Source organism: Panthera uncia, chromosome F2, assembly GCF_023721935.1.
Source record: "Panthera uncia isolate 11264 chromosome F2, Puncia_PCG_1.0, whole genome shotgun sequence".
NCBI lineage: Eukaryota > Metazoa > Chordata > Mammalia > Carnivora > Felidae > Panthera > Panthera uncia.
In genome coordinates this window covers 45026590-45053410 of record NC_064812.1, presented here as the reverse complement: position 1 = coordinate 45053410, position 26821 = coordinate 45026590, and the positions used below count along the sequence as shown (strand labels likewise).

At 38.9% G+C, this 26821-nt stretch overlaps 1 pseudogene; it reads left to right on the top strand.

Annotated features, from left to right (window-relative positions):
- LOC125924234 (tigger transposable element-derived protein 1-like) overlaps positions 1–20676 on the top strand; it is a 28885-nt pseudogene extending 8209 nt beyond the window's left edge.
- The last annotated feature ends 6145 nt before the right edge of the window (positions 20677–26821 follow it).

The following is a 26821-nucleotide window of genomic DNA, read 5'->3' as shown; positions in this document are numbered from 1 at the left end:
CTGGTCTCTGTTAAAGAGGGTTTGTTGTGCACACTTCATCCAGAGAAATTTGAAATGACCTGTTCGCCCAAGAAGCCACTAAAACCATAAAACCAAAAACCAGCAGCTATTTGGAAAGTTTAATGACAAACACTGCATCAATCAAATACAATGAGAAGTCCAGATGCCTTAATGGGGTGATCTGCCAACATATCACAGAATTTGGGGATCTAGAAGCACCATCTATGGGAGAGCATGAGATATATAGTAGCAGCCAAAAATACAGGTTCTGAGAGCATAGACAGTATTCAAGTTGAGAAGCAAGTGTCAACAGGGATTTATTAATTCACTCTGTATCATTGGGAAAGGTGTGCACTCATTCTACATTTGTTTTGGCAAAAAGGACAATGGCTCGTGGTACGTGTCAGGAGAGTAATTTTGAGTTGATTTAGGAAAGGAACAGTAGAACACGAGTGATTTGCTGGATCTTAACCTTTTTTGTTACTTTGCTTGGGAGAAGAAATATTTCATGTTCCAAGAAAGGATTTTTTGTTTGTTTGTTTGCTAAACAGGAAATACATTTAAATATTCGATATCCTTTCCCCAAAGTCCAAAACATTGAAATATAAGTTTCTTGGGAGTTTTGTTAAGTTTGTTGTGATCATTGAAAGAACATTCTCCTTGGCTTTTTCAGAAAGAATGTTATTCTTAGAGGATCAGGGCAGTGTTCTTAAACTTAGAGACCTAAGGATATCCTGGGTAGCTTTTAGCTTTCTATAGTTACAGATTTATAGGCTTGAAAGATGCTTAGTTCTGGGGTGTGGTTCCTTATTGCTGTTTAACAAGCAATGCACATGACATTGATATGGGTGGTTATTCAAACAAGCAGTGAAAACACAGGCACACCAATTCCTTTGGACTGAATCCTGTTGAGCTCTGGGACAAAATTTATCTGCCAGGGCTCAAGTTTGGGTTCTACAAATGCCACAACCACATTCATATACCCCTCATCTGTTTAGTGGATTATATTACCTCCCACTGACCTGAGGCCTTGCAGGCCTCCTTTAATTTAGAAGATGTGCTTTTAGTTTTATGAATAAAACAAGTAACACAGCACATAACTGTATCATTTTCATTTCTTAATATAAATCAGATATATTTTTCCTAATACATGTTGTAATCAAACCAACATTTTTGTTGTTTCAGAGGACATGGTGTGGGATACCTCAAAAGAAAAAAAATGTTTGCTAATGTCAAGGTTTTGCCTGAGGTTTTATGCGAAAAGTAATTTTGCCAGAGGGTTCCTGGGTGGCTCAGTAGGTTAAGTGTCCGACTTCAGCTCAGGTCATGATCTCACGGCTCTTGAGTTTGAGACCCGCATTGGACTCTGTGCTGACAGCTTAGACCCTGGAGCCTGCTTTGGGTCCTGTGTCTCCTTCTCTCTCGGCCCCTCCCCTGTTCATGCTCGGTCTCTGTCTCCCTCCCTCAAAAATAAATAAACATTAAAAAAAATTTTTAAATAAAAAATATTTTTAAAAAATTAATTTTGCCAGAAGCATAGAAATAAAGCCTGAATTTTGAACTTCTTATACTGTTAATTTCTAATGCTACATCTTTTTTAATGTAGCCTTTAAGTAGAGTAAAAATAAAGGCTTTGTATAATGGGATATAATACAATAAATTTATATATATTAAGAAAAGATACGGCCTGGGGTCATGTATAATTCAAATAACATCCTTAAAATTAACAGTGGATTTTATATAAATAAAAGAATTTATTTGATATCTATACTGATATCTAATGTACCGTTCACTAGAGATGTTTTAGGCTATTTATATAAAAGTTTTATCTCTTCCTCAAGAATGTAAAGTCAAATTACAAAAGTATTCCAAGGAGAAAATCAGTTATAGGTGAAGGCATAACAAAACTATCAGGAGGCTTGGAATCAGATAGATACAGGTCTGCCTATTGGTTTTGCCATTCACCATCTGGGTAACCTTTTTCCCTCAGGTTGACTGATTTCTCTGACCTTCATTCTCCTCCTCTGAAAGTAGGAAAAAACATATCCACTTCATTAGAGTTGTTATAATAATTAAGTGAGGCAATGCTTATAAAATACTGAACTCACAATGCACACTGAGAAAATGTCAATTCCAGTCTCTGTATACATTTGACAGTATGCCTGAACCCTGAACAGAAATGTTTTTTTTTAATTTCCTGTATTTAAGTATTCTATATTCCTTTTTACGTTACTTCCCTCTATACACCATGCTTTTGTTTTGTTATACAAACTTGTCATAGTATCAAAAAATGTATGGATAAAGAAGAAAAGTCATATTCATTAAAATTTCATTTCTGATTCAAGCCCTAACATCGTAATGCTAACGAGCATTGTATTTGGTTCATCAAGTATTTAACCCAAATTAGTTTGTGTTTTTACTTTATTTTAAAGGTTAACTTTCACTATTAGTTTTATGAATTTAGTTTTATCAATCTTGGAAACAAAATGTGTATTTCATCTTCAGTCCTACAGCATAAGCACAATCCAAGCACATTACTGTCTTTTTTTAACTTTACTTTTTTACTACATACATACTGTGGGTTCATTGTAAAAGGATTAGAAAATATAGATTTTCAAAAGTAAAAAACCTGTCCATAAATTTATGAATCAGAGATAACCACTGATTACATTTTGGTATGGACTCTTTGAGATATTATATATTAATAATTCTACAACCCTTTGGAACTCTAAAATAAATAATGGCTATCTCTCTCAAATATACTTTTATAATATAATAATAATTATTAATTTATTTTATATAATATATACAGCATCATACTTAGTTGTTTGCGTATGTTATGATTTTTGGTAACAAATTTCTATTTTTGAGTAGATTATTCATTTACTTTTGTTATTATAAAAGTGCTGCCAGTCAGTATCTATCTTTATAAAATTACTTCCTTAGTTTAAATTCGTACGTGTAGAACTCAGACACATTTAAAATCCATCATAAAGTTTCCTGTGGAACCTCATATATAATTTGCCTGCTGGAAGCTTGTTGTTCTGCTTATAAAAACTCACCTCTGTAGATGTTAATTCAGAGTAGGTACCATTGTAGACGTGAAGTCCATAAACTCTTTTTCTTACTGTTAATGTTTCATAGCACTCAGCCTCTAATTAGTTCTACCAAGATTCTTTTTTTAATTAGTAATTATAGCTGTCTCAAAATTTTATTTATCATTCATTTTTTTATTTATTCATATGTAGTTGAGATTCAATTAGAATAAGACACTGTTGACAATTAAGAAAAGGAATTTAGGCACTCTCCACCGTGGTCATGATTATATGATTAGAACATGACTAGAACATTGGTAGTGTTCACTCCTTTAAATATCACTCTAGCCTCTAAATTAAATCCCCAGCGTGGTGCTTCTGGTTAGTTCTCTGCCTGCTTGATGTTGGATATCATGTTTTTTTGTTGTTGATATTGCTGTTTTAATGTTCATTTATTCTTGGGAGAGGGAGCACAAGCAGGAGAGGCACAGAGAGAGAAGGGGACAGAGGACCTGAAAGTGGACTCTGCACTGTCAGCACAGAGCCCGATGCGGGGCTCAAACCCACACACCACGAGATCATGACCTGAGCCTAAGTCGGATGCTCAACTGACTGAGCCACCCAGGTGCCCCCATAATGTTTATACTCTAAAGACCTTTTCCTACTCACTGTGCCAACAGCGCGTATATCCACCATATGGTGTCAAATATCATGGATAGAAGCATCCACAGCCAACAAAGGACAGGGATTCAGGTGGAAAGTCTCTTCTGAATTGGGGACACCAAAGGACCATCTGATGAGGAGACAGCATTTGAAGTTGACCTGGAGTCAGTAGAGTTTTTGTAGGTAAAGTAGGAAAGAAAGTTCTCATTATTCCTCTGATGAGTACTAGTGAAGAAAACAGAATGAGACCATATGTTCTAACTCTGCCTCTGCCACTTTTGAGCCATAGGTCCTCTTGGCCCAGGTTTGTCACTTATAGATTGGGTGAGTAAAACTGCCCTGATGTTTCACCAGAGAGTTGTGAGGTCAGAGTGAGATAATGCAACAGAATATTTTAAAACTCTACAGCAATATATGAGTATAAAGAATATTGAAATAGTCCATGTTAGCGTGTTTGGGGTCAAGATATTAATTCACGGTTTATGGTCCTACCTGGAATGCATCTAAAGAGAGATCATAAGAAAACATAAAATGGTCTCAGTATAAATTCAGCTATTATTTTGAAAGCAAGTAACTTTCAAGTTAGAATGTTTGGGGTTTCATAGAGTTATTTCACAGATTATATCCCTAATCGAAATAACTGTTATTAATGTATCAAATACTATGTTAGGTACCTCACATGTATGTAGGCTTTGTGCCTGGGTCTTAATTTATAAAGGTGACTGAGTGATGGCACCAAGAGATCTATGCTATTTAAAGAGAAGTTTAATGTCATTCACAATTCCCCTAGAAATAAGAGACATGGCTTGTCACGCAGGGCCACGGAGGAACACAGGTTTTGATCAGGAAGCAGTTGCTGGAGACAGTGATAGGTTTATGCCTGAGCTTTTACTAGGGTTTCTGTGGGAAAGCCAAGACAGGGAGGATAAACAGTTTAGGGTTGGCTAGTTTGAATAATTTCGGCAGACTGTAAGCTATAGGAGTGGCCCCTAGTTGTCTGGTACCTCCATCTGGGATGATTAAACAAGAGATTATTGCCTCCTGGAACATGGTCAGAGAGAAGGGATATGACAGTGGATTGGCGAGTTTTCATATTAGAGGGATCCTCTTGGCTGAGTTTTTTGCTATCTCTGAGAGCTGGCAAGTGCCAGGAGGCACAGTCTACTCCGAGCAGGAAATGTTTTTTAAGACGTCAAAACATGATATAATACAGTGAATTATTTCGTTAAACCATCGTCATGCTTAACTGAAACTTTATGCTCATTGATGGGTAACTCCCCATTTCCTATAAGCCCTAAAGATCTGCTGTTCAACATGGTACCTTGGACTCAACAATAATATATTGGACACTTAAAAATTTGTTAGGAGAGCTGATCTCTTGCTGTGTTCTTTTCTTACCACACACACACACACATAAAATTAAAATTAAAAAAAAAACCATCACAACTCGGTAAATAAGCACCACATTCTCCCTATTTTACAGAGAAGTATATTAAATCTAAGAGAAATTATGTGACTCACCCAATGTCACACAATTGTTCAGTGACAGAATAAGGATTTAAACACAAAATTCAAACCCTGACAACCTGTAACTGCAAAAGTCCATTTATAGATAGTACTCAAATAATTTGTTTTCCATTATTTAATAGCTAAGGTAATGATAATGTTGGTTGGTGATGATTGCAATGTTAGAAGTCATGGTGACTTGGCTACATACAGTATTGAGGCTCAGGAGAGCTAGATAAATTACCCAAGCTCAGACATTGTTTTGGTAATCATTGCTGTTTAACAAACTAACCCTAAACTTTGTGACGCCAGACAATGGTTTTATTTTGCTCATACTTTTGGGGGTCAAGAATTCAGGAAGAGCCTGGCTAGATGTTTTGTCTCTGACTCATGTGGTATCTGCTGGGCAAGTGGGATCGGAGAAACCACTCACTCTCAAGATGGTTTCTTCATACATGTCTGCCAGCTCATTTCTCCTTGACCTCTCTCATTCTCCACGGGGTCCCTTATCCTCCACAGCCTGTCCTTAGGGCTTAGGCTATTCGTGGCATGGTGGTCTTAGAGCATTTGCATTCCTTCACCAGCAGCTGGCTTCCAAAAGGCGGGAAGCAGGGATGCTGGGCCAGTTAAGGGAAATGCCTGAAACTGGCAGAATATCGTTTCCACCATATTCAATTGGTCAAAACAGTTACAGGACCTGCCCAGATTTGGGAGCTGGAGAAGTGAACTCCACTTTTTGTGGGGGCTGTGACAAGTTCTTGTCACAAAAGATAACACAGGATGGGAGTTACTATTGTAGCTATCTCTGGGAAAGATAATGTCACACATATTTAATCAGTGGCTGAACTCAGGTATCTAATACCAAAGATCAAAATTTTAGTTCTTGCATTACAGTGAAATTCAGGTAGTGTAGCACAGAAATAATCAATAGACCTCCTTCTGAACACAAGCCATTGCCAATGAATTGACATTCATATCTCCATTATCCTTCTTAGGAGGACAACAAAGTTCCCGATTTATTAAGTATGCTAAATTTCTGTTACTTTTTTTTCCGAAGTCCTACTCTTCTTTTATGGTTCCACCATTCCGAAAAAGCATACGTCTGGTGGATTCAGAACTCCAGTAGATAGCACAGGTTCATCTCAGGGGTCTAAGGCTGCCTGGAAACGCCATTACTTTTAATCCCTAGGTTATAGCCCATTGTATAACATTCTATGACTTAGTCATAGAACTTTCTACCGCTGATTAAAGTCATAGAACTTTCTACCACTGATTAAAATTAGTGAACAGAGTTGGAAAACAGAAGTGGAAAAAAATTCTACAATTTCACTTCTTTATATATGCTAAAGAATTTCAAATTATATTTCAAAAATATAAACACTATGCATATTGAGAACTCACATTTTTTAAATGTGTATTTGTCTTGAGAGAGTGTGAGGGTGTGTGTACACGACAGAGAGGGGCGGGGGTGGGGTGGGAGGACAGAGAGAATCCCAAGCAGGTTCAACACTGTCAGCGCAGAGCCTGATGCAGAGCTCAGTCTCACAAACTGTGAGATCATGACCTGAGCCGAAGTCAAGAGTCAGATGCTTAACCGTCTGAGCCACTCAGGTGTCCTGAGAACTCACATTTTAAAGACTGAAAACTAAAGCTGTATCGATGAAATGTACTACATTTCTGTTCTGCTTCTCTCTTTGAAATTATTAAAATAGCAGCATAACCATCAGTTGTTTAATGATAAATAATTCTTGAACTTTTACCCCCCCACACACATACACTAATTTACCACATGTGAAACCAAAATTCTGCCACCCATAAAGTATCTCCTAGATGCCTCTCCCCGCCACATTAATTTATCTCTGCTATTTATTTATTTATTTATTTAGTGTTCATTTATTTTTGAGACAGAGAGTGAGCAGGGGAGGGGCAGAGAAAGAGGGAGACACAGAATCTGAAGCAGGCTCCAGGCTCTGAGCTGTCAGCACAGACCCTGACGCAGGGCTCGAACTCACAGAACGCAAGATCATGACCTGAGCCAAGTGGTCGGATGCTTAACCGACTGAGCCACCCAGGCACCCCTATCTCTGATTTTTAAATTAGAACATCTAGTTCATTGACCTTTAATGTAATTATAAGTATTGTTGGGTTTAAGAAAATCTTGCTTATTTTCTATGTATCCCATTTTGACACTGTTATTCCTTTCTTAAATTCTTTTTAATTTTTTTTTTTAGTATTCCCTTTTTTCTCCTCCTCTGAATTATCTATGGCTCTTTTACAGTAGTTCTTCCAGTTATCATAATATGTATTCTTAATTTATGGCAATATGTTTTAAATTAATATAGTAGTTCCCTAAAATGTAAGAACCTTCTTAATAATAATTGGATTTATACCCTTCCTGTACTTTCTTCTATTATTGTCATATATTATACTTTTACATGTGATATAAACCCCACAATACATTTTTACTATTTGTACTTTAAGCAGTCTATGTCTATATCTGAAATTTCACCACCTGGATAATCTGTGTGTCTCTTGTATTGTCTGTTGTTTTCCTTGGTTTCTTCCTTTTTTTTTTTAATTAAAGTTTATTTATTTATTTTGAGAGAGAGAGAGAGAGCACAGGGGAGGGGCAGAGAGTGGGAGAGAGAGAATCCCAGGCAGGTTCTGAACTGTCAGTGTAGAGCCAGAGGTGGGGCTTGAACCCATGAACTGTGAGATCATGACCTGATCCAAAATCAAGTGTCGGACTCAGTCAACTGAGCTGCACCTGTGCCCCTTTTCCTTGGTTTCAATCTGATAGTTTAGTCTCTGTGCTCCTGATCTTTTAAGGTCAGTGCCAGTTGTTGTATTTGAAAAATTATAGAGGTAATTTGATGCCTAAGATAGTTACCTTCATCCCAAATAAGATTTACATCTGTTTCTGGTAGGTACCTTGGAACAAAACAATACTAGATCTTCTTAATCCAATCCGGGATTGAATGGTTGACCCTGAGCTCCAGACTTTGTGAGAGCTGAGCGATTTCAGGTTACCCTTACTGCTTAGAAGCAGCTCTTAGGGTTGTCTACCTAAAACCTGAGATCTTGCCAGGAACACACTCTCCTTGGCAGGTTCTACCCTCCAATTTTATCTTCCTAAATTTGCAAGACTGTTGAAAGCCCGGTTTAGCTTCTCAGCTTCTGAACCATCTCTTATAGAATTAACTGATGTCCCTGGAGGAAAGTGGTCCAAATACTAGGCTAGCCTTTCTGGATTTTCTTCTTCTCTTGGCTTTTGGTACAAGGATTTATCTGTGCCTTTGTAGCTTTCCAATGCTCTCAGATTTTTAAAAGTAGTATTTTGTCCAACCTTTGTTTGTGTACCTCCCTAGGGTTAGACCTATAATTATTTAATACCTTCCTAGGCTTTGAGTAATACTAGCTTTGAAAAACTTTTGAAATTGTGAAATATAATATGCTTAGAAAAACTCATATAAAGTGTAGATACAACTTTAGTAGTTATTATAAAGTGAGTATTCAGTGTAACTACCACTAAAGTCATGTCTTTTAATTTTATGCAAAATTATCTGACTCCAGAAAGTTTTTTGAGGGGTTACTGGGTGGTTTAGTCAGTTAAGTGTCTGACTTTAATTTCGGCTCAGGTCATAATCTCATGGTTCGTGGGTTCAAGCCTCATGCCAGGCGCCATGCTGACAGTGTGGAGACTGCTTTGGATTCTCTCTCTGCCCCTTCCCCACTCACTCACTCACTTTCCCTCTCTCTCTTTCTCTCTCTCTCTCTCTCTCTGTCTCTCAAAATAAATAAACTTTAAGGAAAAAAGCTTTCTTTGGTACTTCACAGCAATGATTGTTATAACCCAAAATATAGCAATCTTAATGACAATGATGGGCACATAGAAACTGAAGAAAACAAGCTATACTTATATAGAAATGATAAATTTATCTCAAGAAATTTATCCTAAAGTGTAAATTTTTCTTAGCTGGGTAAAAAAAAAATATTCTGAAGATAGTTTAATGATCAAGGCTTAAAGTAAACATTCACCATGGATTATTAAAAGAAGTTAGAAATTGATTATATTGTTCACAATACTTTTTCAACCAGAATTAGGATAAAGAAGTTTGAGTATCAAAAACAGAGAGATTTCAACTTGGGCAAAATAATTCCATATCACTTATTAATTTTATACATTTTTAAAAGTCACTTTCTCTTACAAAAACACATAAATATAGAAAAGATAAAATGAGAACATCTGGTAAAAAGGAAAATAACGGTAGAAAATGAAAAAAAGAGCTAAGATTAGTGTACAAAAACCCTTTGTATAAGTTTCTATACCATTTTTAGAGGTGGACCATACATTTGTCTTTGAATTTCTTGCAGTACAAGAGCAAAGAAGGAACTACTATGAGTTTTAAGATCCACCGTACTACAAATAACTGTGTGTTCACAAACCGATTAAGAGATGCACAGCTGTTCTTGATATTTGTATCTGAGAAACAAAATTCTATGGGTTCTCATACAGGAGCTCCTGTGATGAATGTATAAAGTGGAATGAATCTAAAGTAGACAAGACATCTTAAACGTGGTGCAGGCAGTAAGCTGCTAAAAGGGACTAGGCAAACACTAACGTGAATAGTTTTGGGATATTTATTAAGGAGATGTTCCGTACGAGGCACCCTATGAGGCCTAGGACTCATGGTCCTGTGTGGGAAACAGACCAGTAAATCTACAGCATTGAGGTTAGAATAGAACTGCCTACAAAGGGGGGTGAGAACAGGAGGAGATCCAGTTATTCGTCCACAGAAAGATGGTAATTAAGCAGAGTCTTGATGTATGAGTAATATTTCTCAAGTGGCTAGGGGAGGATTGGAGGTAGACAGAATAGTGCATAATAGGAATGGAGGCATAAAAAAAAATGGAGATCTATAAATAGAGAAAGAAATGGAAATTGGAAAGAATTGGATAGAGCTAAAGACAAAGCCATTTGGATGCTACCTAATAGCTAGTGAGACATTGAATGATTTAAAGCTATATAGTGACAAAATCAGAGTTGCGCTTTAGATTACTCTGGAAGCACGGTAGAAGATGAATTTGAATGTTAACCCTGAAGGTAGCAAGAAGAGTAAAGAGGATATTGCGAAATCCCAGGAAAGAAACTATTCATGTCTGCATTAAAAGCGGTTAGTTGTGGTGGATATTAGGAAAAGCTATATACTTTTTTAATATTTAGGAATCTAATCAATAAGGCTTGATAATTGATTCAATATTAGAAGTGATGGAGATAAAAGAATTTAGACTATCTCCTGGGATACAGTTAGAAAGGACTTGATTTCACTAGTCACCTTGGAGGCTATAAGAGGGCTTGTTTTACAACCTAAGTGTCCATCAATAAGCAAATGGATAAAGAAAATGTGGTACACACACATATATAGACACACACGATGGAATGTTACACAGCCATAAAAAAGGATGAGATTGTGCCATTTGAGACAACATGGATGGGCCCAGAGAGGGTATTATGCTAAGTGAAATAAGTCAGACAAAGAAAGGCAAATGCCATATGACTCCACTTATAAGTGGAATAAACAAAGACAAATGAATAAACAGACAAGCAGAATCAGAGCTATAAATACAGATAATAGACTAATGGTTGCCAGAAAGGAGGAGGTTGGGGGGCTTTGGGCATAATGGGTGAAGGGGAGAAGGAGATACAGACCTCCAGTTAAGGAATGCATAAGTCATACTAAAAAGCACAGCATGAGGAATATAGTCCATGATACTAACATCGCAATAGAACAGGACAGATGGTAACTACACTTGTGATGAATATAGCACAAGGTATAAACCTGTCAAATCACTATGTTGTACACCTGAAACTAATGTAACGTTGTGTGTCAAATATAAAATAAAAAACTCAAAAAAAAAAAAAGACTTGCTTCATAACCTTTTGAATGTGTTTTATTTGTGACATGCATAGTACATTCAAGTGGAGCCATCTAGTAGTCAATACAATATACAGGCCTGAGGCCCAGAGGGGAGACCTGGGCTGGGGAGAAAGGAGTCATCACTGTAGTTTCAATCATGAGTGGATGAGCTTGAGCAGGAAGATAGTGCACGGAGAGAAGAAAATGATATTAAGGACAGAGCACTGGGTTCATCAATATTAGAGAGTTGGCTAATGTCAGAAAAAGAAGTCTGGAAGAAAGGCCAAGGATGTGTGGTCAGAGTGCAAGGTGAATTCCTAGAGGGTTTTATTCCATTATTACTGTGCATTCTTTTTCTGATTGAAAAAATATTCCACAAGATTAAAGAATGTTCTTGATGTTCCTGATTACTTCTTTAGTGCTTTCAGAAGTGTACAGATGGCCAAGATAGTGGCAGATTGTATTGTTTCCTTCATCAAAAATTACGCAGTGCCATGAACTGCACATCCAAAAATAAACAAAAATATTCCTGGGGCGCCTTGGTGGCTCAGTTAGTTAAGTGTCTGACTTCGGCTCAGGTCACGATCTCACGGTCTGTGGGTTCGAGCCCTGCATCGGGCTCTGTGCTGACAGCTCAGAGCCTGGAGCCTGCTTCAGATTCTGTGTCTCCCTCTCTCTCTGCCTCTCCCCTCTCTCTCTCTCTCTCTCTTTCAAAAATAAACGTTAAAAAAATTTTTGTAATTATTCCTGTCCTTGGTATGGCTTGGTATAATTTAACATGGCATGGCATGGTATGTTTTGGGGGAAATGTACAATTAGCAGAAAACTCCAACATAAAGCATTAAGTTCACTGTGTAAATCACATTGTATTGTGTGATTATGGAAGAAAGATACTCCCTCCCCTTGCCAAGTTTTTCAGATGTTGTCTTATATGATACACTAATTATAAATGTTAACAGGAAATATGGTAAAGGAGTATCTAATTAATAGAGACTTAAACCAGAGGAGAATTTATTCCCTCAATAAGATCAAGATGAAATAAAGGCTTTCCTCTGCCAGTGCACCATAAACAGCTGTCAGTAAAAAGCAGTTTGATTTTACTGGAGTATTTTAAAATAGAAATGAGGATAGCCAATGTGAGAAGGGTATATTTGGGTTTCAAGAGGTGATGATTTTCTAAATGGCATCTCAGAAGCTAGTCTTTTTATGATTAATAAGTGCAGAAAGCTCTGGACAGAAGAGAACAGTGCAAAAGAGAATGAGAAAATAAAGTCATTAAATCATCAGAAGGCATTACTTAGATCTCTTGCTAGCTAGCTAAAACAATGTTAAGTGTTAATTAAATCTATATGGCCACCCAGACTGGCATTTGATTGTTGACATTTTTCTCCTCTGATGTCTCAGTAAAGAACTCTATTTAAGTGCTCTGAAAATGAAGTCCCTGAATTCAGGCCTTGCTACTCAAAGTGTGGTCCCCAGATCAGCAATATCATCCTTGAATTTTCCAGTTTCTCCTTATTGACTGAATAAGAATCTTTATTTCAACAAAATTTCCAGGTGATTTGTATGCCTCTTTTTAAAAAAAAAAAATTTAATGTTTATTTAGTTTTGAGAGACAGAGTGCGAAGGTGGGGGGCAGAGAGAGAGAGGGAGACACAGAATCTGAAACAGGCTCCAGGCTCTGAGCTGTCAGCACAGAGCCCGATGTGAGGCTTGAACTCACAAACCGTGAGATCATGACCTGAGCCAAAGTCAGATGCTTAACCGACTGAGCCACCCAGGCACCCCTTATATGCCTCTTAAAATTTAAAAAGTACTGGTAGGAGTTTATTCTGGTGCCTTGTCAAGGACCGCCTTACCTCAAGTCTGTCAAGTTATCTGTTATGTTACCTTTTATTAAGTGTTTTAACCTATATAACATTAGTAGTTAAATGTATTACTATCTACATAGCTATATAGCAATACAACAAATTCAGTTGAGGGGCACCTGTGTGGCTCAGTCAATTAAGCATCCAATTCTTTTTATTTTTTTAATGTTTACTTATTTGAGAGAGAGAGAGAGAGAGAGAGAGAGAGAGAATTATAAGCAGGCTCAAGGCTGTTAGCACAGAGCCCAACGCAGGGCTCAAACTCATGAGCCACAGGATCATGATCTGAACCGAAGTCAGATGCTTAACTGACTGAGTTGCCTAGGTGCCCCAAGCATCCGATTCTTGATTTTAGTTCAGGTCATAATCTCAGGCTCATGATCTCAGGATTGTGAGATCGAGCCCCATGTTGGGCTCCATGCTGGGCATGGAATGTGCTTAAGGTTCTCTTTCTCTCTTTCCCTCCACCCTTCCCTCTCCCCTGTGAGTGCATGCACATATGGGCTCACTCGCTCTCTCTCTCTCAAAATAAGATTCAGTTGAATTGTCATCTATTCCCTTGTTCAGCAAATAATTAAGTATCTATACCATACTGGGAATATAGATAATAAAATAGTCCAAACTGAAGTTATTATTTTTATGGAAATAAACTCTAATTGAGAAATTATATCTTCTCAGGAAAACACTAGAAAGAAATATGTGACATAAGCATTCAAACCATTTTCCAACCTAAAGATCCAGGACCCTAAAGGACCATGAAAGAATTTCCTGAGGTCCTACTAATTTATTTATCAATGAGTATTGTTATGTTCCCAGTCAAAAAAACCTAGAAGTACAACTATTGTCATGTAGGCCTATGAAATTTTCCAGGGTTAATAGGGTTCATACTGGACAATTAGTAAAAATTACACAAATTGTTGACAGAGTGGAATTATTGTTCATCTGAATGGGTTTGAATGTGAGACCCCTGGGTATTAACAGAAAGTGAATTATACTGAGGGTCGGGAGGGCATTCTAGGGAGGAGGAACCAGTATACTTAAAGTTATGAACAAATGCGACGGGCAGAGAATGGGAAGTAAACACCTAGGAGAGGTGAAGGATGTCCAACAGTAATCAAAACAGTAATAGCATTCAATTATGTGCATAAGGATGAGGTAAGGGATATGAAAATCTATCCTATTTTTATTTACCCTGTATCTTACTCTCTTGGTCTCCAAATATTGGCAGGACAGGTCTCTCATAGTTCGAGAAACACATTTGCCAAGAGTCCTTAAATTAGAAGCTCACAGCTGTGGTGTCCAAACCTGTGGAGGGATTTTTGTTTCAGAAAAATAAAGTTCTCCTTTAGCATGAAATGATGGTTTCTGTTTAATAGAGTTCTATTTCTCCTCTCCATTTTTTTCCTATGGCACAACAATTTTGTTTTGTGCACTTAGAATCTTTCATAATAATGATTTAAATAGGTATGCAATAAATGTCAGAAGTTTAACAGTAAAGACAGCAAAATGGCGGCATAGGGGTTTTGTCACTCCCTGGCAACATCAATTTGAACTTTCTGCACATAAAATACCTTCACAAGAACCAAGGATTCCAGATGATGGATTATAGCACCTGAGTGAAGCATAGGGTAAGAAAAGATGTATCATGGAGATTAGAAAAGATTCACATTACTTCCACTGCCCCTTCCACAAGTTCAGAACGGCCAACGTGAAGAGAGAGACCCTCCTCATGAGAGGAGAGTAAAGGGAGTTCTGACTTCACCATAGACCCAGGTCAGCCCACTCTGGCACTAGGCCAACTCTCATGACTGTAAGTGACTCCCTGAGGGTTCCCAGAAAGATAGGCCCCTAGCTAACCTTGCACCTGCAAAATCTAGCAGCCTCTGTGGCTCCTGCAACCCTAGATGGCTTCCATGGTACCAGGCTCTGAAAAGGCTCCGGCAAACCCAGGATCCTCACCCAAACCACTGACAGTTGTCTCCAGTAGGCCCAGGCCCCTGGTTTAGTCAACTCAGGCACTGACCAGCTCCAGTGGCCCAAGTCACTCCAGTGGCCCCAGGTAGCTTCTGTGACACCAGGTTCCTATTGGGTTTCCATGAACCCAGGCTCCCAGATCAAACCATCACCAACTGCTTCTCACTGCCCCAGGAAGCTCTTGGAGCACCAGAATCCTACTAATCCAGATTCCAAGCATATCTCAGTGCCGGGCAGGTCCTGTTATCCTAGGTCCCCAACTGGCCCATGTGAACCTAGGCTCCAGGCCAGGATCCATGAACATAGGCTGTCAGCCAGGTCCAGTGCCAACTACCATGGACACAGGAATTCAACTAACCTCAGCACCAGGCCAGCACCCAGGGCACCAGACCCCTGATCTACTCTAGCATCAGACTGGTTCTTACAGATCTAGGATCCTAGCCCACCCAGTGACACGCCAACCCCAAGAGAACTAACTTCCAAGTCAGTTCCCAAGACCCCAGACTCCAGGCTAGCCCCTCTCAGTACCAGACCAGTCCCTGTGGATTCACATACTTCACCCACCCCAGTTTTCCCTAGTTCCCGATGAACCCAGGGATGACTCCTATGAACCCAGGTTACAGGTCTCCCCATACAGACCCAAGTCCTAGGCCCCTCACCACTGACCCAGCCACCAGGCTCGTCACTATGTCCCCAAGCACCAGGCATGCCCCTGGTGAGCATCTGCTCATCAAGGCACCAGATTTTAGAGCTCAAAGACTCTTAGCATCAAGCCTGACCTTAGATACCCATAGGCAGCCCACCCAGAGTCTCTGCAAAACAGTTTGTTGAAGGGATTTGCCTGCTGAAGCCAATATGTAAAGACTGAAAGAGGTGCATACTTCCTCAAATGGGCAGGCACCAATGTAAGGCCACAAGGAACATGAATAATCAAGAAAATGTAGCACCAAAGGAAACCAATAAAACTCTGGTAACTGACCATAAAGAATTGGAGGTCTGTGAACTGTCAGACTAAGAAGTCAGAATAATTCTCTTATAATTAACTACAAGAACACAGACAACTAATTAAAATTAGGAAAACAATGCATAAAATAATGAGATCAACAAAGAAACAGAAATTATCAAAAAAATGAAAACAAAACCAGAAATCCTAGAGCCAAAGGATACAATGACTGAACTGAATAATTCCAAAGATATCTTCAACAACAGATTTGACCAAGAATCAGTTCAAGAATCAGTGAACTGGGGCGCCTGGGTGGCTCAGTCGGTTAAGCGTCCGACTTCGGCTCAGGTCATGATCTCGCGGTCTGTGAGTTCAAGCCCCGCGTCGGGCTCTGTGCCGACAGCTCAGAGCCTGGAGCCTGCTTCAGATTCTGTGTCTCCCTCTCTCTCTGGCCCTCCCCCATTCATGCTCTGTCTCTCTCTGTCTCAAAAATAAATAAACATTAAAAAAATTAAAAAAAAAAAAGAATCAGTGAACTACAAGGTAGGTCATTTGAAAGTATCCAGTCAGGGGAGCAAAAAGAAAAAAAAAAAAGAAAAAGTATACATGAATTATGGAATACCATTAACAGAAACAATCTATTCATTATCGGAGTCCCAGAAGGAGAAGAGAAAGAGAAAGGAACAGAAGGTTTAATTAAAGAAATAATGGCTGAAAACTTCCCAAACTTGGAGAGAGAAATGGACATCCAGATTTATGAGGCCCAAAAGATTTCAAGTAGGTTGAACCCAATAAGGGCTATATAGAGACTCATTATATTTAAATTGTCAAAAGTCAAGGACAAACAGAACTATAAAGAAACAAGAGAAAAGTGATTCATCACATTCAGGTTTGCCCCTGTAAGACTATACGTGTATTTCTCAATAGAAACTTTGCAAGCCAGGAGACAGTAGGAAAATGTATTCAAAATATTGAGGGATGCCTGGGTGGCTCAGTCAGTTGAGTGTCTGACTCTTGATTTTGGCTCAGGTGGTCATCTCAAGGTCATGAGATCAAGCCCTGCACCAGGCTCTGTGCTGGTCATGGAGCCTGCTTAAGATTCTCTCTCCTTCTCTGCCCAGATGCATGCTCATTGTGTTGATATATATATATGTGTGTGTGTGTGTGTGTGTGTGTGAACAAAATGCTATATCCAACAAAGCCATTCTTCAGAAATGAAAGAGACTCTCCCAAACAAACAAAATCTGAGGGAAGGCATCTCCACTTTCTTGTAAGACCTGCCTTACAAGATATGATGAAAGACATTCTTGAAATTGGAATAAAAGGTGGCTGATTAACCCTTTAAAACATATGAATGAGTAAAACTCACTGGTACAGGCATACTTTGTTTTATTCCACTTGGCTTTATTGTGTTTTACAGATAGTGTGTTTTTTTTTACGAAATGAAGGCTTATGGCAACTCGTGTTGAACACATCTATTGGCATAATTTTTCCAACAGCATTTGCTCGTTTCATGTCTCTGTGTCACATTTTGGTAATTCTCACAATATTTCAAACTTTTTCATTATAATTTGTTATCGTGCTCTGTGATCAGTGGACTTTGATGATACATTTTTAATTGTTTTGAGGCACCATGAATTGTACCCATATAAGACAGGGAACTTAAGGGGGCACCTGGTTGACTCAGTCGGTTAAGTGCCCAACTCTTGATTTTGGCTCAGGTCATGATCTGACAGTCATGAGATTGAAAGCCCCGCATCAGGCTCTGTGTTAGTCATGGAGCCTGCTTGGTATTCTCTGTCTTCCTCTCTCTCTGCCCCTCCCTCTCCCTCTCTCTCAAAATAAATATTAAAAAAAAAAAAAAAAAAAAAAAAAAAAAAAAAACGACCAAGAACTTAGGAAATGAGATGTGTGTTCTGATCACTCCACTTAGTGGCTGTTTCCCCGTCTCTCTTCTCCTCTGGCCTCCCTATTCCCAGAGATACAACAATATTGAAATTAGGCCACTTAATAATCCTGCAATGGCCTCTAAGTGTTCAAGTGAAAGGGAGAGTCACACATTATTTTATTTTTTTAATTTTATTTATTTTCTTTTTGAGAGAGAGAGAGACATAGTGTGAGCATGGGCAGGGTGGAGAGAGAGGGAGACAGGGAAATGGAAGCAGGCTCCAGGCTCCGTGCTGGCAGCTTAGAGCAGGGCTCAAACCTGTGAACCGCAAGATCATGACCTGTCAAAAGCCAAGACAGGCTGAAAGCTAGGCCTCTGGCACCAAGCAGCCAAGTTGCGAATGCCAAGGAAAAGCTCTTGAAGAAAGTAAAAAGTGCCACTCCAGTAAACACATGATTGATCAAGCAAAATGGTCTTATTGCTGATATGAGGAAAGTTTGAGTGGTCTGGCTAGAAGAGCAAACCAGCCACCACCTTAAATCAAAGCCTGATCCAGAGCAGGACCCTAACTCTCTTCAATTCTACGAGGACTGAGAGGGGTGAGGAAGCTGCAGAAGAAAAGTTTGAAGCTGGCAGAGGTTGGTTTGTGAGGTTTAAAGAAAAAGGCTGTCTCCATAATATCAAGTGCAAGGTGAAGCATCACGTGTCGATGTGGTAGTTGCAGCAAGTTCTCCAGAAGGTCTAGCTAAGATCATTAACGAGGGTGGCTACACTTACCAACAGATTTTCAATGGACCTGGGGCAGCCTTCTGTTGGAAAAAGATGATGCCATCAAGGACTTTCACAGCTACTGTAGGGAAGAGGTCAATGCCTGGCTTCAAAGCTTCAAAGGACGGACTGACTGTCTTGTTAGGGACTAATGCAGCTGGTGACTTTAAGTTGAAGCCAATGCTCACTGACCATTCTGAAAACCCTAGGGCCCTTAAGAATTAATTATGCTAGATCTACTCTGCCTGGGCTCTGTAAAGGGAACAACGAAGCCTAGACGATAGCACCTCTATTTACAACATGGTGTATTTAATCTTTTAAGCCCACTCTTGAGACCTACTGCTCCGAAAAAAAAGATTTCTTCCAAAATATGTCTGCTCCCTGACAACGCACCTGATCATCCAAGAGCTCTGATGGAGAGATGCAAGATTCATTGTTGTTTTCATGACTGCTAATACAACAACCACTCCGCAGCCCGTGGATCAAGGAGCAATTTCAACTTACAAGTCTTATTACTTAAAAAATACATTTTTAAAGGTGATAGCTGCCCTAGATAGCAATTCCTCTGATGGATCTGGGCAAAGTAATTTGAAAGTCTTCTGGATGGGGTGTGTGGGTGGCGCAGTCTGTTCAGCATCTGACTCTTGATTTCAGCTCCGGTCATGATCTCACAGTTCGTGGGTTCAAGTCTTGAGTTGCGCTCTGCACTGACAGCTCAAACCTTGCTTAGGATTCTCCCCCTCTCTAGGCCCCTCCCCCACTCATTCTCTCTCTCCCTCTCTCTCTCCTGCACCCTCTCTTTCTAAATAAATAAGAAAATTTTCTGGGGGCGCCTGGCTGGCTCAGTCAGTTGAGCGACCGACGTCGACTCAGGTCATGATCCCGCGGTTTGTGAGTTTGAGCCCCGCATCAGGCTCTGTCTGCCAGCTCAGAGCCTGGAGCCCGCTTCTGATTCTGTGTCTCCCTCTCTCTCTGCCCCTCCCCTACTCATGCTCTGTCTCTCTCTGTCTCAGAAATAAATAAACATTAAAAAAATTTTTTTTTAAAGAAAAAAAAGAAAATTTTCTGGAAAGGATTTACCATTCTAGACCATTAAGAACATTTGAGATTCATGGGAAGAGGTCCACATATCAACATTAACAGGAGTGTGGAAGAAGTTGATTCCACCCTCGTGGATGACATTGAGGGGTCCAAGGCTTCAGTGGAGGAAGTAACCACAGATGTGGAAATAGCAAGAGAACTCGAATTAGAAGTGGAGTCTGAAGATGTGACTGAATTGCTGCAATTTCATGATGAAACTTTACCAGATGAGGACTTTTTCTTATGGAGAAGCAAAGAAAGTAGATCCTTTTTTTTTTTTTTAATTTTTTTTTTAACGTTTATTTATTTTTGAGACAGAGAGAGACAGAGCATGAATGGAGGAGGGTCACAGAGAGAGGGAGACACAGAATCTGAAACAGGCTCCAGGCTCTGAGCTGTCAGCACAGAGCCCGACGCGGGGCTTGAACCCACGGACCATGAGATCATGACCTGAACTGAAGTCGGACGCCCAACCGACCGAGCCACCCAGGCGCCCTGATCCTTTTTTTTTTTTAACTGAAGTATAATTAATATGTAGTGTTATATTAGTTTCAGACATACAATATAATGATTCAACAATTCTACAAATTACTCAGTGCTCGCCATGATAAGTGTACTATTAATCACCTGTAACAAAGTGATTTCTTAAAATGGAATATACTAATGGTGAGGATCCTGTAAAGATTGTTGAAATGATAGCAAAGGACTTAGAATATTATACAAACTTAGTTGATAAAACAATGGCAATGTTTGAGAGGACTGACTCCACTTTGGAAAAAAGTTCTACGGCAGGTGAAATGCTATCAAATAGTTACAGAGAAATAGTTTATGGGAGGGAAAGTCAGTACACTTGGTAAACTGTGTTGTCTTATTTTAAGAAACTGCCACAGCCACCCTGACCTTCAGCAAGCAGCAACCTGTTCAGTCATCAGTGACTCACATGAAGGCAAGACACTCCACCAGCAAAAAAGATACGACTTGCCAAAGACTCAGATGATGGTTAGCATTTTATAGTAATAAAGTGTTTTTTTAAGTAAGGTATGTATATAATTTTTTTAGACATGATGCTATTGCACGTTCAATAGACTACAGTATAGTGTAAACATCCCTTGTATATATGCTGAGAAACCACAAATTCATTGCTTTGTTGCAGTATTTGCTTTATTGCAGTGGTCTGGAATGGGACCCATAATGTGTCCAAGGTATGCCGATAATTCCACAACAGTATACGAAAGATCCCTTTTTCCACATCTTTCCTAACACTTGTTATTTATCTTTTCCGAGAATAGCCATTCTAAGTGGTGAGAAGTGATATTTCATTGTGGTTTGATTTGCATTTTCCTGATCATTAGTGATGTTGAGCACCATTCCATGTACCTGGTGGTCATCTGTATGTCTTCTTTGAAAAAATGTCTATTCAGATCCTCTGCTCATTTTTTAATCAAATTATTTTTTTCAATTGAGTTTTATGAGTTCTGTATGTATTTTGGATATTAGCCCCACACCAGATATGTGGTTTGCATATATGTTTTTCCAATTCCACAGGTCATCTTCTCATTCTGTTGATCCTTTCTTTTGCTATTCAGAAGTTCTTTTATTTGTTGTAGTCCCACTTGTTTATTTTTGCTATTGCTACCTTTTCTTTTGTTGTCCAATCCAAAAGATTATCACCAAGACCCCTTTTTTAAATGTTTATTCATTTATTTTGGGAGAGAGATAAGACTGCGAGTAGGGGAGGGGCAGAGAGAGAGAGGGAGAGAGAATCCCAAGCAGGTTCCTCACTGTCAGCATGGAACCCAACTTGGAGCTCGATCCCATGAACCACAAGATCATGACCTGAGCCGAAATCAAGGGTCAGATGCTCAACCTACTGAGCCACCCAGGTGCCCCACCAAGATGAGTGTTAATAAGCTTACCCCCTGTATTTTCATCTAGGAGTGTACAAACTCCTAGAGAAACTTGCAAGTTGGAGCAAGACAGAAAGCATGCAAATATGGTACCCACTAGCCTCTCTACCCAGAAAGCACCTCAGTGGACCTCAAAATGTATGTTAAATTATTTTTTTCCCACAGGTAAATTCTACCAAACTTTCATTTATTTTTTTAATATGAAATTTATTGTCAAATTGGTTTCCATACAACACCCAGTGCTCATCCCAACAGGTGCCCTCCTCAATACCCATCACCCACCCTCCCCTCCCTCCCACCCCCCATCAATCCTCAGTTTATTCTCAGTTTTTAAGAGTCTCTTATGGTTTGGCTCTCTCCCTCTCTAACTTTTCCCTCCCCCGTGGTCTTCTGTTAAGTTTCTCAGGATCCACATAAGAGTAAAAATATATGGTATCTGTCTTTCTCTGTATGACTTATTTCACTTAGCATAACACTCTCCAGTTCCATCCATGTTGCTACAAAAGGCCGTATTTCATTCTGTCTCATTGCCACGTAGTATTCCATTGTGTATATAAACCACAATTTATTTATCCATTCATCATTTGATGGACATTTAGCCTCTTTCCATAATTTGGCTATTGTTGAAAGTGCTGCTATAAACATTGGGGTACAAGTGCCCCTATGCGTCAGCACTCCTGTATCCCTTGGGTAAATTCCTACCAGTGCTGTTGCTGGATCATAGGGTAGATCTATTTTTAATTTTTTGAGGAACCTCCACACTGTTTTCCAGAGTGTCTGCACCAATTTGCATTCCCACCAACAGTGCAAGAGGATTCCCATTTCTCCACATCCTCACCAGCATCTATAGTCTCCTGATTTGTTCATTTTAGCCACTCTGACCGTCATGAGAGGGTAATTCAGTGTGGTTTTGATTTGTATTTCCCTGATGAGGAGTGACATTGAGCATCTTTTCATGTGCCTGTTGGCCATCTGAATGTCTTTAGAGAAGTGTCTATTCATGTCTTCTGCCCATTTCTTCACTGGATTATTTGTTTTTTGGGTGTAGAGTTTGGTGAGCTCTTTATAGATTTTGGATACTAGCCCTTTGTCCGATATGTCATTTGCAAATATCTTTCCCATTCCGTTGGTTGTCTTTTAGTTTTGTTGATTGTTTCCTTTGCAGTGCAGAATCTTTTTATCTTCATGAGGTCCCAATAGTTCATTTTTGCTTTTAATTCCCTTGCCTTTGGAGATGTGTCAAGTAAGAAATTGCTGCGGCTGAGGTCAGAGAGGTTTTTCTCTGCTTTCTCCTCTAGGGTTTTGATGGTTTCCTGTCTCACATTCAGGTCCTTTATCCATTTTGAGTTTGTTTTTGTGAGTAGTGTAAGAAAGTGGTCTAGTTTCATTCTTCTGCATGTTGCTCTCCCCTTCTCCCAGCACCATTTGTTAAAGAGATTGTCTTTTTTCCATTGGATATTCTTTCCTGCTTTGTCAAAGATTAGTTGGCCATACTTTTGTGGGTCCAATTCTGGAGTCTCTATTCTATTCCATTGGTCTATGTGTCTGTTTTTATGCCAATACCATGCTGTCTTGATGATTACAGCTTTGTAGTAGAGGCTAAAGTCTGGGATTATGATGCCTCCCGCTTTGGTCTTCTTCTTCAAAATTACTTTGGCTATTCGGGGCCTTTTGTGGTTCCATACAAATTTTAGGATTGCTTGTTCTAGCTTCGAGAAGAATGCTGGTGCAATTTTGATTGGGATTGCATTGAATGTGTAGAGAGCTTTGGGTAGTATTGACATTTTAACAATATTTATTCTTCCAATCCATGAGCATGGAACGTTTTTCCATTTCTTTGTATCTTCTTCAATTTCCTTCATAAGCTTTCTATAGTTTTCAGCATACAGATCTTTTACATCTTTGGTTAGGTTGATTCCTAGGTATTTTATGCTTCTTGGTGCAATTGTGAATGGGATCAGTTTCTTTATTTGTCTTTCTGTTGCTTCATTATTAGTGTATAAGAATGCAACTGATTTCTATACATTGATTTTGTATCCTGCGACTTTGCTCAATTCATGTATCAGTTCTAGCAGACTTTGGGTGGAGTCTGTCGGGTTTTCCATGTACAATATCATGTCATCTGCAAAAAGTGAAAGTCTGACTTCCTCTTTGCTAATTTTACTGCCTTTGATTTCCTTTTGTTGTCTGATTGTTGATGCTAGAAAATGTATGTTAAATTAGATGCCTGTCCCCAGGTCAGTGCTACAAGTTCGGCCAATAGGCCCCTTCACAGAAAGTCTGGGCACTTCTTGGTTGCTTGTCTCTGTGCTGGGCCCTGAGATGGGCAAGTCCTTGGGAACCATTAAGAACTGTTTCTCAGTTTGCTATAGCCTTATGGTCTCATGGACACAAGCCCCATTGGTTTTCATAGCTAGATGTTTTGGGAATTTGTCTCTCAGGTGCAGGTCTTAAAAACCGAAGTGCCAGATGTAAGGTTACAGCCCTCTACTCTTCAGGGAGAATTTGGTGTTGTGAGTTCCCTCCCAGTTGTAGGCTGATGCACTGGGGGTGGGGTTAATGGCCAGATTGTGCCTCGACTATAGGCTTCCAGTTATGGAATGAATAAGTCGTGGGGATAAAAAGTACAGCATAGGGAATACAGTCAATGGTATTGTAATAGTGTTATATGGTGACAGATGGTAGCTACACTTGTGGTGAGCACAGCATAACAACATAATAACATATAAACTTGTCAAATCACTATATTGTACACCTGAAACTGATGTAACATTGTGTGTCAACTATATTTCAATTAAAAAAGAAACAAAGAGGGGCGCCTGGGTGGCTTGGTCGGTTAAGCATCCGACTTCGGCTCAGGTCATGATCTCATGGTCCGTGAGTTCGAGCCCCGCGTCGGGCTCTGTGCTGACAGCTCGGAGCCTGGAGCCTGTTTCAGATTCTGTGTCTCCCTCTCTCTCTGCTCCTCCCCTGTTCATGCTCTGTCTCTCTCTGTCTCAAAAATAAATAAACATTAAAAAAATTTTTTTTAAAGAAACAAAGATTGTATCTCAGTTTGTCCTACCCATTTTGAATGAGGGTGTTTTTTCTCGTTATCCCTATATGTAGGTGTCAATCGGCTAGCTCGGAGATTTTTTCATAGAAAATTGTTCCACATGTAACTTTAAATTCAATGTGTTTGTGGGAAGAGGGGAATTCAAGATCTTTCTGTGTCACCGTCTTGAACCAGAACTCTAGGTTTTCATTTTTTTATACTTGTTTTATTTTAAGGTTTTAATTTATATACTTATTTTTGCCTGAGGGAAAAAAACTCCAATAAATTCCAAGAAAGGTAACTAAAGCTTCACTAAAAAACCCATAGTCTTACTAGCTGAGAAATCCAGAAGACAGAATTTGGTGTGGCCATAGTAACTGGAAAATGAGAAAAGATATTCAAAAAAGGGAGAAATACAGGAAGGAATTCTAAATTCTGTGCTAAAATTTGTCCACAATTATGGCTGATTCCCTGAACTATGCATACACAATTGGTATTCACTTGTTTTCCATGAAGGAATTACAAAGCTTGGAGAGTTAGCTCAGCCAAGTTAACTGCTTGTTGAAACAATAGCAATATGAATACTTTTCATAGGAATAAAACACAATCCAGAGTTTTTTCAATTTATAATGTCCAGGATATTATCTAAAATTAGACATATAGAGAAAGGGGAAAATGTGATCCATGCTCAAGAGAAAATACTTTCAATGGATTCTGACCTAAGTTGACCCAGATATTGAAATTGGAAGACAAATATTTTAAAGCAGTTATTTTAACTATGTGCAAGGATATTAAGGAAAATATATTTATAATAGATAAACACATTTAAAATTTAAGCAGAGAAATAGAATCTATTGAAAAAGAACAAAATAGAAATTCTTAGAACTAAAAAGTACATTATATAATGTGAAAAATTTACTGGCGAGCCTTAATGGCTGATTACAGAAGAAAGGTCCATAAACCACTAGAAATTTACCCAAACAGAAGAACAAAGAGAAAAATATTAAAAAAAAAAATTGAACCACCACACGTGAGACAATAGGACCTCTAGGATTAAAGGAGAAAGACACTGGAGCATAAAAATTATGTGACAAAATAATGTCCAAATTAGTCTGCTTCTATTTAAGATGTAGAAAGTCACAAAAGAATATGGTTCCTACCCAAATAATGAGTAAAACTAGATAGCCTATAAAATGACAACTTTTCTTGCTTGCCAACAACTATTATACTATAGCTCTGAACTGTTCATGTTATTGCAGAATCAATATAACCAAAATTCCCCGTGGTACATAGAAGCAACACTTGTGAAAGAAGCAAGATCAGCACCACTTCTGTAAAAAGGGTCTTTGCCATAAAGATTTTGACACCGGAATTTTATCAGCCACAGAAGTTTTCTATGGGGCTAATTGTTCTCCCATCAGTATGGTCATAAAGTAGTGGGTTAACTTTTTCTTTCCTTTTTTTTTTCTTTCTTTCCTTCCTTCTTCCTTCCTTCCTTTCTTTTTTTCAATTCTGCCCTCCAGAAGTCTGGAAGTTGGGCACATCTTCGCTGTAAAGTACACCACAAAAATTAAAGAACTCTTTTGGGTGCAGCTGGAATAATGATGTCCAATATTTATGAAGTGATTACAATATACCAACCATTTTAAATTGTTTTGGTTGTTACTACACTTAATTCTCCTAATAAATCTATTAGGTAGTTACTGTTTTCATCCCTACTTCACAGATGAGGAAACAGCCCCTGAGAGACTGAAGGAGAATATTTCCCAAGTTCACAGAGCTAGTAAGTGGTGACGCTAGAATCAGGACCTGGGGCGGCTTTCTCCTGAACCTGCATTGTTAAATAACCCCTATGCCCTGCTCCATCTAGGACAGAAAATGTACTAGTCTAAAGCAACATCTTATTGGATAGAAGTTTAGACGTTCAAAAAAATCAGGTAAGAGGTAGGGAAAAGATACTGGGTCTAATAATCTTTAATGACTCAGCATACTTTAACGGCTTCTGGATGCTCACATATCTCCTTTACAGCTTTGATATTAAGAGACACCGTAAGCACATTTAACTGTTCTGAGCATCTGTTTCTGGCAATACTTTGCTGTTCATATTCACTGATATATCAAGTGTTGAAGTATTAAGGTTATTCCCCACAACAGTTATTTACTTAAAAATATTATTAGGATATTCATTTCAAGAAAACTATGTTACCACCCTAAAAGTGTCAGACAATTAGTGTAGC